The following is an 11443-nucleotide window of genomic DNA, read 5'->3' as shown; positions in this document are numbered from 1 at the left end:
ATGGTGAAAAAACATAAAATCTGCCTGAATGTGTTATGTCTCTTCCCTCTTCTGCAATGTCTAACATCATCTTTTTCACTTATTCCACTAGAAATCTATTCAAGGTGAAACTGGCTTTAACCAAAGATATACCCAAAGCTTTCAGATTTTACACATAACTCTGAAAAGTGACCAAGAATTACTCCCCCTTTCCTAGGATCTCAACAGGGATTTAACTCAGTAGAATGTCAACTCGGTTGAAAAAAATTTTGATGCGTGGCTCCAGCTCAGCAAGCTCAGAAAATATACAGGTTAGGCTCCAGCTTTAATTAGGTCATTGTTGAAAAAACAACAACAACAACAACAACAAACATCAGTTTGGCTCATAGTTTGGTGGAATTCAGTAACTAGCTTCAAACTGAAGCCCAGAAGACGCAGAAGTGCTTAATAGTCTGGTGCAAGTACCAAAACAAACAAAAAAACCTAGATTATTACTAACATTCCTTCTACTTGGGACAACATGGTTAGGATTTTGTTTTCTGAAGAATAAAGGACACTTAGTGTACTTTTACCTAATGAAGAAAGACTTCTCTGCCACCAAACTGAATCTTCTCTCTATAGAAGATGACAATGGAAAGCAAAGGATGACCCCCTGAGGTGGATGATCCCTCCTGCCTGAAGCAGTTCCACAAATTCTTTGTTGGATGATCTGGCTGGAGAAAGGGGGACATCTGACAGGGCGAAAGGAAGTGGAACGGGGGAGATGGTCAAGATGCACCTGTCATACGAGTAGGGTTCGGGACTTCCTGGCAGGTTGAAGGTTATGCTGTACCCTGGCACTAGTTTAATAAGAAGATATGGTATGCACCTATTTAGGCACACAGAAACTTTTGTTCATATGTCTCCTGAAACTCTAGAACTCTTTTCCCTTTATTAATATGAAGGGCTCCTTGACAGGATCCCCCATCAGCCCAGAATAGCCCAGGTTTGAGAAATCTATAACATGCCCCTAACTCTTGAACTTTAGGTTTTTTATTCTTCTCCCCTTGCTCTTAATTGTGTAGAAGTAAATGCAACATAAGCAATGTAAAAATCAAGTCTTGCTAAATATAAGAACACAGAGCAAAATATCTGAGAAAGGTTACACCTCTTTAAAGATGCAAATTGATAATGGAGCTCAATATCAAAACAACAGAGCGCTGTTAATTTTTTAAAAGGTGCAAATTGCTAATCTTACTTAAGGCTTTTTTTTTTTTTGAATTGCTTATTAAGAGTCCTAGCACACACACAAAAAATTAAACAAAATAAACTCTTAAAATAGAAGGAAAGGGGACTAACTATGAACTGAGCTACAATTCTTCGCTTCATTTTTGGCTTGCTGCTTTCAGTAATGGCTGTGAAAGTTTGGAGACTTTCTATTCTTTATCCCATAGTCAGTCTAGAAGTCCCCACACTTGGTTTATCCATTATCTATTTCCACAACATAACCACCACCACCTCAGAAATATATAACAATAAATGTTATTTAGCCTCCTAGTTTGGGGTTCAGCTCCTGTCAGCTAACTGTGGCTGGTCTTACCTGGCCTCCCTCATACATCTGCAGTTAGCTGAGGGTTGACTGGTTGGCTCTGCTGATCTCAGCTGAATTGCTCACATACCTGGGATCACCTCTGTTGACAGAGCTTCGACTGGGGTGACAGGGCAACTAGTCTCTGCTCCACGTAGTTCACCCTTCAGCAAGCTAGCCCAAGCATTCTCGTGGCCATGACAGGAGCAACACTTGAAGCAGAAACATGTAAGTGCTTTTTCAACCATCTGCAAGTATCACATAGATAAGCAGTTGATTTGTAGTCATCCTGTGGAGGTGGGATGGATACTGCCTCCCCATTCCTTCTAATTAAGAGGTTGGATGTCAAGACTGATGACCCTTCACACACAGAGAATTTGAAAGAGTTTATTACTCATACAAGAAACTTCTTGGAGTAGAAGGGTAGACACAAAACAATCTGGAATCATAAGAGGAGAAAGTGTGTTGGGCTTTTATAGTGGCTAGGTGGCAGGTGGGGTTGGGGAAGGGTTTGTCATGTGGGTTGGAGAATTCAAACTTCCCATTGATGCCAAAAGCTCGGGAGGTGGTTGTTTCTTTCTTTGTCAAAAGCCAGATGTACAGTGATAGAGAAGGGAGGGGTAGAGGTCTAAATGTGTCTAAGGGCAAACATGAAGATTAGAATCAGACTAATTACAACATTCCTTTGGCCAAAGAAAGTCACTTGACCAAACTCAGAATCAAAAGGGGTAAATCAACTCCAATGAGAGGAATTACAAAATCGTATGCCCAAAGTGTATGGATAGAGAAAGGATGCAGAAGTGAGACTACTCATGCAATCAATCTAATGCACCTAATGAAGATTCCTGACTATGACATTATTGCCTCCAGAAAAATATTCAGATACCTGTGATGAAACAGTAGGTTATGCACTCAAGACACTGGAGAAGTACGGGAAAATGATGAACCCAAAGAGTTGATGAATTTTATGTGACCCCTGATAAAGAAAAAAGAAATGTGGAATCTTAAAAACATCAACTGAATTAACAGGTTAGAGGTTAGGGAGTGGAGAGAGTGCGGCTAGATCCCAAATTTGATGTCTGTCCTTTCCTAAGTCATGATATTAGGTCTTTGCTAAGTCAGTGTAATTATCTTTTTTAGTGAATCCTCCCAAGGAAGAAATATCCTAACCTGGTAAGTCTCCACAAAATTTATCACAATTTCACATCCTTCCCTAATCCATTATGCAAATGTGAAAAATCCATAACAGTATCAGTATTGATCTAAGTAAAATATAGCAAGAAGAGAAAGCCTGCTGATCATTAGCCTCCTTTTCAAATACCCCTCCTCATTAATAATATAAAATAAGGTACTTTGTATGTTATCCACCATTCTGCATTATTTCTCCTCCACCTAATCAACAAGTACAGGGCACCTGGTATGTACAATAAGTAAAATGCTCTTAGTTTTCCCTCAACACCACCATCCACACACCCACTATGGGGACACTGGTCTCAACCATCTGCCTCTTCAGAAACTTGAGAGTGGAATCAGTGGTTATCCTGAGAAGCACCAGAGCTGGCAGACAAGTTCAGCCCAACCCAGGAAAGACAAGACAGAATTACCACAATTTAGAACACTTTCTCCAAGTAGCTGAAAAGAAGCTTCAAATTTTGGATTCTTTAGGAAAGATCCTACTACAAAAGGATAACATAGGAGATAGAAAAGGATGTAACTCATGAGAATTCAAAATCCTAGGGAACAAATATGCCAGTGAAAGCAAATGCCAATGACCTCTCCTAAAGGTCCATTGCCTTTTACCTTCCACATCCCATCACCACTTCTGTCCATTTGATTCTTTAATGTCCAACAAATCCATTCATTCCTATCCAACCTCTTAACCTATACATAACCCAGATACTTAAGAGCCATTCACCCATGACTCCCCAGTATTTGCAGGATGATTCCCTGGCTCCATTATATAGAACCTAAGACTCTCCACAAAACTCTCTTTCCCATCTCCCCAGTCTCATCATTTGCCATTATATCCCCACATCTTCCATCTGCATTTCCTCCTGGGCCCACCACATTCACTTGAGGCTCCATGATTCCAGAACTCATCTCTCGCCCTGAAGCACCCTTCAGTGTTTCAAACCACTTCCAAATCATTCTTCATGTCCTAGTCCATATGCCTCATGCATTGTGAACTCTTCCCCACCTCTTCCAGACACCATTATTTCAGGTCTTTGCATGCTTATTACACTTTCCTCCTATCTTTATTGTAGCCCCTATCCAACTGTAGCATAATAGCTGTTGATCTATTTGTTTCTGGTTAGACTACGAGCTCGCTGAAAGCTGGGACTATCTCAATCCTCTTTATATCTGTCCTTATATCTGTAATAGCTTGTCTCTCTCTCTCTCTTTTTAATGTACTAATTACAGTTTTATTTTTGTTTTGTTTTGTTTATATTTTTTATTGAAGTTTGATTTGCCAGCATATAGTATAACACCCAGTGCTCATCCCATCAAGTGCTCTCCTCAGTGCCCATCACCCAATCACCCCATCCCCCCGCCTGCTTCCCCTTCTAGTTCCCCTTGTTCGTTTCCCAGAATTAGGAGTCTCTCATGTTTTGGGAAAGGAGGGAAAATGAGTGGGAAAAATGAGAGAGGGCGACAGCTTGTCTCTTATATCTGTGCCCATAGCACAATGCCCAAAACCTAGCAGGTACTCAATTCATGTCTGATAAATCCATGAATGAATGCCTTAATTCATTGTTTCTTCCTCACAGATCTTTTCTCTCCCTCACACCACCAGAGTGGTGTTAATGGCGGTCACTGGGAGAAGCTTAACACGGAATCCTCCATCAGCAGCAGCTACCTACAAACTTCTGAGAGGTAGACCCTAAAAGATGAAGACACCAAAAGAAACATAATGAAAGACATATGGAAAAGTGAAAGAGAGAATGAGAAAGGTGGAATGGGAGGAACCAGAAGAGAGAAGTAACAGATTCAAAAGTGACTGGATAGGCAAAAAGAAAAATAAAGTAAGGTAAGAGTTATGACAGTAAAGGGAAGCCACACCAAGGTAAGAAGGAAAGAGACTGAAAAAAGAGAGAGAGAGAGAGAATGAAACTAAGGAAACCAATGAGATCTAGTTCAAAGGAAAGTGAAAAGACTTACTCAGGGGACCCCTGGGTGGCTCAGCAATTGAGTGCCTGCCTTCAGCCCAGGGTGTGGTCCTGGAGACCCAGAATCAAGTCCCACAGCAGGCTCCCTGCATGAACCCTTCTTATCCCTCTGCCTGTGTCTCTTCCTCTCTCTCTCTGTGTCTCTCATGAATAAATAGATAAAATATTTTAAAAATATACAATTAAAAAAAGACTTACCCAAGAAGCATAGTGTTAAAAAGTACCTGAGGTAGAAATTTTTTAAGTGTTCAATTCTACCCAAAACAGTATAAGGGGAAGTTGTCACATGGTGAAACTTAAAACAAGCGAAGAAAAGGCATAACAAGCCTTCTCCTCATGTTTAGATGGTATAAAATACTAAATCATAATTAAAGCACTTTACCAACAAGACTAATTAAAATAGGTAGGTCAACATTATTGAACTAGTTTTAAGAGAAAACTACTCTTGGAGCTAGGAAGATTAGATACCTCAACAGGATCACACAAATATTCCTCCAAAAAAGAGCTGTGAATGTTGCAGAGACAGTTACATAAAGAACCAACTATGCGAGGCTCCTGGGTGGCTAAGTTGGTTGAGCATCTGACTGGATTTCAGCTTGGGTCATGATCTCAGGGTTGTGAGATAGAGCCCTGTGCTCAGTGTGGAGTCTGCCTGGGATTCTCACCCTCTCCCTCACTCTCTGCCCCTCCCCCTACTTACATGGGCACTCTAGCTCTCTCAAATAAATAAAATCTTAAGAAAAAAAAATAGTAGACTTGCAAGAAATCTCCCAGGGCAGAAGAAAAGAAAAATATAAATGAGCAAAGGACAGATAATATACAAATTTATTAACTGATTCCTGGAAAATGCCTAGCGTTTTAGATATATCACCTTGTGTCCAGTCAGCTATATCCCAGGATACTGAGAATCAAGCCCACGAAAGAGTGTTTCATTTGGCAGCAAACTGCAGTTTCATTCAGTTTCCCAACTTAGAGGTAAGGCCAAAGATAAGAGGAAAACCCAAAAGAGAGGTCTGGCAGGATCAGGAATCTGACCCTGGTGCAAGTTGATGATACTTCTAACGGCTTGTCTCTTCCTTACTGGAATCCCTGTAAGTCAAGTCCTTAATACACACGGGAGGGTTTTCCAGCAAAGTCACTGAAACCCCTGTGACATTCTGAGTCACCTGGGTCCCCACTGTACTTCTCTCAGAGCTATTATGCCTGGACCACAATCACAGGTTTACAAGTGTTCTCCCCTACTAGACTGTGAGTACCTTGAGGTCAAGGTTTGTGTCTTCCTCATCTCTTCCCACAAAGCATCTGGCAAGATGTCCATCATGTAATAAGTGATAAATAAACTAAGTGAAATAGATGAATAAATGAATGAGCACTTTACAAGTGCTGTTTGATCTTTAAGCCAAGCCCCCTGAGGGTTTGTGACAACTCTCTGGGCACCTAGCTACAATTTGAAATATTCACCACTAGATGGCACTATTTTAATGAGGTAGTAGAGCGCTTACCCTAACCTCCTTATATCTGATACTAATATGCTCTAATGAAAGAGCTACTATTATTCCCAAAGTGAAATTTTTTAACCTTGGGATTTCTCTTAAATTTCCATTATACTCACATGTTTGACTTTCAAAAAGAAAATACTCTCCAATAAATTCTCATTTTTCCCCAATCCCATTGCTATGACCACATAAATCACCAACAGGAAGTTCAATACCTCCTCCATAAGCCTAGGGAACTTCCATTGTTAAGATCTATTATTGTCATAGGCATTTTCAAGCTCATACATAGGGTCTTTAAAGTCATATTCATATGGACAGAGTCAACTCCAGACAATAACCACAGAAGCAGGTGCCTGCCCCATCATATTTGCAAAGTCTTTCAAAGTTTAGGCTCTGAGGCCACTGTTATCACTGCCACAGTGGCATTAAAAAACAGTCAGACACCGGGCGGGTCTCAACACACTGCCAGCAGGCTCCAGGAGATAGAGAAATCAATCAGCTAGTGACATTGTCTTAACCGTAAGTATTAGTAAGGTTACCACTGTAAAAACATAGACTTTTTACACTGCTTCTATTCATTTTTAATAAAACTGATACTGGGAAATGAGGTCTTTTCATTTTCGATAGCTTCCTCAAGAATGTCATCTGGGTCATGCTGATCTTTGGACTCTAAGAAAATCCTCTACAGGTAGCTGCTTTCAGGCTCAAGTTTGCCTCCCCCTACCCCCCACAAATGGCTCCTTTGGCCCTTCTATACACCACTGCCCATAGCAGTATTTAGTGCCTTGCACTGTTGAAGACAAACTGTGCCACCCATTCAACTGGGACACTGGGAGAGCAAAGACCATGCCATTTTTATCTTTTTATTCTGTTTCACTGTCCAGCACAAAGTACTGTGGAACAAGTATCAGAGGATGGGGAAGTGCCTAAGTTTGGGGTTGAACTCAGCAATCCACTCATCTTCACAAGAGAGGACAATGTAACTAAACATCTTAGCCAACATCCAAGTCTAGGTCATCTAAACCCAATATATTTAGATCACACTCACCATATCCACCTTTTTTAAAAGATTTTTATTTATTCATACATGAAAGACACAGAGAGAGAGAGAGAGAGAGAGAGAGAGAGAGAGGCACAGGCACAGGCACAGGCAGAGGGACAGGCAGAGGGAGAAGCAGGCTCCATGCAGAGATCCTGATGTGGGACTTGATCTCGGGTCTCCAGGATCACGCCCTGGGCCAAAGGCAGGGGCTAAACCTCTAAGCCACCCGGGGATCCCCCCCATCCACCTTCTATTCTCATTCCCCCAGATCTGTTCTTCTTCTTGACAGTCCCCTTTCTACTGATGGCTCCATGGTTCTTGCAATAATCCAAGTTCAAACCTTCATCTTTGCCTCATTTTCCTTCCTTGCCTGATCCTTGCTTGGATCCATGTTCTCACCGGGGCCTCTATAGCCATTAGTCTAACCCAAGTACTCACTGCCTTCCAGCTTTATAACCTGTCTCCCCACTATAAGACTTTTGAGGATGAAGATCCTTTATTTACTGATTTTCATATTTTCCTCAGGGGGCCTTTCCTAACAGAGTACTTTATTAATTCAGTTACTTGAGAATATAAATTAAATGCAGTCAATAAAGCAATAAATAAGAAAGGACACATACTTACATACACACAGAGAAACTATAATGGATATCAGGAAAATTTAAGTAAAAAGTGAAAGATTGAGCTTGAACTAGCCTGCATGTACTAAGCTTTCAAAGAAAAAAAATTGTGGATTTTTTTGTTTGTATTACAAAATGTGCAACACTATATGGAGTAGTACATGAGTTACTTTCCCTCAACTGTAAAACCAGTGAAAAGGAAACCAGATGTGGGCACAGAAGAGATAGTAGGACAGCTTAGTATTCAACTACTGTTAGAGGTAAAACAACACCTATGTTCTGTATTTCCTTTGCCTCAATCAAGAGACTAACTAACCTGATGATTTCTGAAAACATGGTAAAGGACTGATGCACTATGTCTTGCAGATTATATGTGTGTTTTAGTAGAAGGTGTCAATGCCTTTGTCTCCATGGGTAACACATTATGAAACTTCCAGTTGCCCTGGCAGCTGGCTCATGAGGGCTATTCCTTGCCCATCTGATGACATCACACAAGCACTCGCTTTATCACAGGCAGGGACTTTATCTACTGCACCCATCAGAGTGTCCTCAGGCCATGGAATAATGATACTGGCCTCCTCCTTGCATAAGGGATGACTGTTTGGCATCTCAGAGTAACACAAATGGTCAAGAGCACAGGCTCTGGAATCAAAGACCTGATCATGATTATTGCTGTTGCTGCTCCTGTTACTTTTAGTATTCAGGATTTTCCTGAGCTATCCCAGTGCCTATATCCAAGATGTCATGGGATATCACCACCCCAGCCCCCAAAGCTGACTCTCAGTTCCAGGGCATACCAATCAGAAATAGAAATAGTAGCTGGTATATCTGCTAGTGAAGAAACCCTGAGGTCTTCATAAGCATTCATCTAGTTACCCATACCCATACCCCTTCCAGTCCCTGTGGGCCCCCCCCCCCACTTCTATGATCCACAGCCAGGGTCTATTGGGCCATACGTTTTATGTCAGACACTATGCAAAGATCTCTACACACATGACCTCGTCTCATCTTCACAACCCTAAGGAGTACATTATGTTAGTATCCCATTTCCAGAGAAGGAAACTGAAAATCAAAGGATAATCCTGCCTCAGGTCACAAGACCAACGCAGAGAATCTTTCTGACTCATTTTACCCGCCTTTCCTCCAACTTCCTACAAAGATGAGTCCTGTTTTGTTTTCAGTTTTTAAATTCCTACTTTGAAAGGAGATCGTATTCCATCAGTAAATTAATCCCGGACATTCAAGAAGTCACTCATTTAGGTGCTTGAGTATAGTTCTATACCCAGCAGGTAAACTTTGCCAGTATTCCTACACTATGAAAAAAAATGAGTGTAAAAAACAAAAAATACTCTGTAGATGCATAAGATCAATGTAGTCATCTTAAAAATGAGAAAAATGAAGCCCACAGGTAAAATATGTCTTGCTCAAAGTAATATAGCAGGAAGGAATTAGAACCCAGGGCACTTCTCTTCCCAAAGCACTCAGCTCAATCATTGAGACTAACTCATGTGTTCAGAAAACAAATTGTGAATAATGGATCCTTCCTTACAGATAGCATAGCGGTTGTACTAGCCTTCCCCCCCACCCCATTCCTTATAACGTTCTGACATCCTTAAATAACTTTTCTGACTGGAGACTGCCTCTTCTAGGGCTAACCAGTTCTTCAAGGTACCAAAGGACTGAACCAGGAGGTTGCCTTTGAGTGCAAACTAACCAGTCCAGAACAAAAGCTCCTCTATCTGGGGGCACCTGGGTGGCTCAGTGGTTGAGCATCTGCCTTTGGCTCAGGTCATGATCCCGAGGTCCTAGGATTGAGTCCCATATTGGGCTCCCCGCAGGGAGCTTGCTTCTCCCTCTGCCTGTGTCTCTGCCTCTCTCTGTGTTTCTCATGAATAAATAAAATATTTAAAAGGTGGGGGCTCCTCTATCTGGCCTAAACATCTCAAAAAGCAATCATCGCAGGGTCAGATAGCTGGCAAGAGACCACTCCTATTGCAAATTAGTCAATCTTCAACTATTTAACCTGCCCTACCTTGTTTTCCCTCAGAAACTTCCAATAAAGGCTCTGGCCAAAACCTGTCATTGCTTCTGCTTCCTAGTGTTCCTCTCTGGCCTGGGGTGGCAAGCCATGTCTTTTATTTCCAGAAGAAACGTGAGTTAGATTAAACTCTTCTTTCAGTGGCACCGATTCTCCATGTCATCAGTCACTTTTATAAATTAAGACCCAGTCACAGAAAAAAAAAAAAAAAAAAGACCCAGTCACAGAACAGCAAAGGATCTGGAATCAGACCCAATGGACTTACCCAACTCCCTTCACTAAGTGACCTGGACAGCTAGGGAGTCTTAGAAGAGCTCTGGTGATTGAGGGAAGCTTCACCAGCCTGAGGGGGACAAGAAAAAACATCCTAGACAGAGGACACATTGAAGGCAAAATCTCAAAGGCACGAAATAGCAGGGAGTACTCAGAGAGGCATAAAAGGAAGGTATTGCCAAAGCATAATGACCAAGGCACAGCGCAGGGGGATGAAGAGGCTGGAGAAGTAAGCAGAGACCGATGGTGCTATGCCTGGCTAAAGGCTTGCACTTTATCCTACAGGTGATGAGGAACCAGTGACAGGTTGTGAGCAGGGCAGAGATAGGATTAGATAGGTCTTATAGATAGTTCTGGTGATCTATCATCAACTTCTCTGGCTTTCCACCTGTCTGGAATGGCCTCACATCCCCTCCCCTTCAAATCAAATCCCACATTAATCTCAAGGTCCTGCTCCTAATTTGTCACTGTTGGGAAGCCTTGTCTGGCTCTCTTGTCCCATTGCCCTCTTCCCTTTCTCTGCAGAGACTTCCTCAGCAAGTCTGGTCAGCTTTATCATGATCCACTTATTACTACCCTGAATAGTCCTCCAGAGGCAAGCATCTGTGAGGCCACCAGATGATAGATTCTTTCAGGGTAGGACCTTCTATCCTACTTTGAGGCCCCCTTTCAGCACTCTTTACCCAGAGACTGCTCTCTGTTGTCAGCAGTCCTGAGGGGCCTGCTGCAGCTGGCAGAGAACTAACAGATTGCTTATCCTGCGCACACTCCACATGTTCAGAAAACAGAAAAAAAAAAATTCTTCTAACTCCTGTACTCTTCAGAATACAAGGATTCCCAGGGAAACCAGGCCACCTGATTCCTGGTTCTCCAGGGGCCTTCTTTCCACTAGCAGAAACACAAGTAGCTGCTACAAGGGCAAAACTATTCAATTAGCTCTAGTTGAAGCTTCTTCTTTCCCCACAGGTGTAAATTGGGTGCCTTGCATGTTGTTTTGAACTTGACTCAACATAAGAAGGTATTTATTTCCAGACTGTCTCCCGCTCCAAAGAGGGAGGCAAAGACACATTCAAGGCCTGCAGTTTACCCTGCATGCCCCAGTCCTCCACCTGGGGGAAATCGCGCACAGGGAAGGTTTCGCGAAGCAAGTTACAGGTCAATTCTTCTTCCTGGGCCTGAAGAGAAAAGTGTACCAGACGGTTTCTGAGGTATTTCAAAAGTGGTTAAGGATGTAAACAGCATACGACTGCCAGGCACTGAA

General features: G+C 42.1%; 1 pseudogene; it reads left to right on the top strand.

Annotated features, from left to right (window-relative positions):
- Positions 1 to 1743: 1743 nt before the first annotated feature.
- LOC125755345 (CD9 antigen-like) overlaps positions 1744 to 11443 on the top strand; it is a 92278-nt pseudogene continuing 82578 nt past the window's right edge.

This window comes from Canis lupus, chromosome 6 (genome assembly GCF_003254725.2).
Source record: "Canis lupus dingo isolate Sandy chromosome 6, ASM325472v2, whole genome shotgun sequence".
NCBI classification, from domain to species: domain Eukaryota; kingdom Metazoa; phylum Chordata; class Mammalia; order Carnivora; family Canidae; genus Canis; species Canis lupus.
The sequence above is the reverse complement of the archived record's forward strand: the minus strand, read 5'-3'. Positions and strand labels throughout refer to the sequence as shown.